The sequence below is a fragment of the Etheostoma spectabile genome, chromosome 16 (genome assembly GCF_008692095.1).
Source record: "Etheostoma spectabile isolate EspeVRDwgs_2016 chromosome 16, UIUC_Espe_1.0, whole genome shotgun sequence".
Classification (NCBI taxonomy): Eukaryota; Metazoa; Chordata; class Actinopteri; order Perciformes; family Percidae; genus Etheostoma; species Etheostoma spectabile.
Genome location: NC_045748.1, coordinates 13,997,530 through 13,998,434, shown reverse-complemented (window position 1 = coordinate 13,998,434; position 905 = coordinate 13,997,530).

The following is a 905-nucleotide window of genomic DNA, read 5'->3' as shown; positions in this document are numbered from 1 at the left end:
ACACACACACACACACACACACACACACACACACACACATACACACACACACACAAAACAAAAAATATATAGGTTTTTCCTCCATCTGATACTTTATTCCTCTCTTATCTTTAAAACACTAATATTGCAGAATTTGAAAAATAAGGAAGCACCTTCAATAGAGAATTGGAAGGCCTTGATGAAGTGTTACATGTGTATTAAAAGATCAATGTCCGAGGACAAAAAATAAAAAAAAACAATTTAATTGCCAACGGTGCCAAATTTATAATGCCCTCTAGAGCATGTCCTTAGAAACCCCATTTATAGTACAGGGTGAATTATAAGAATATACACACTGTGTGGTTCTAGTACTGAAAAGTAACTGAAGGAAAAACAGTTTTCTTTTACAGAATTGCAGATGTTGCATTAATTAATGAATATAGGTCATGAAGCAAACACAAGGTCTAAATATTAACATGGAGAGGAAAGCACAGGTGCAAAGACTACACTCCATCACAGAAGAGTACCTCGCTCTGCCCTGCCTGGTGTCTCTGTGGTACAGTATTTTCTCTGGGCCAGCCTACACCCTGCTGAGCTGACAAAACCTATGTGTCACTCCATTGTGTATGCGTGCGTGGGTGTATGAACATGACTGACAGAGACAGAAATGGAGAGGCACACAGTTCAATCAATCAGTTTACATGAGCACACAGAGTTTTACACGCTCAGTCATGACACTCAGTACAGCAGCGTCGCCTATAGGTACTGTATATGAGTACTGGGATCCACTTTTCTATTATTGTCAGACTTTATCCTGTCCAGGCAAATTACTTGAAAATGCCAGGCAAAAAAAAAGGTTTCTGACCTGTTTTTTACGGCTCACGTCATGCTAACTCAGAGTGTGTGTGTGTGTGTGTGTGTGTGTG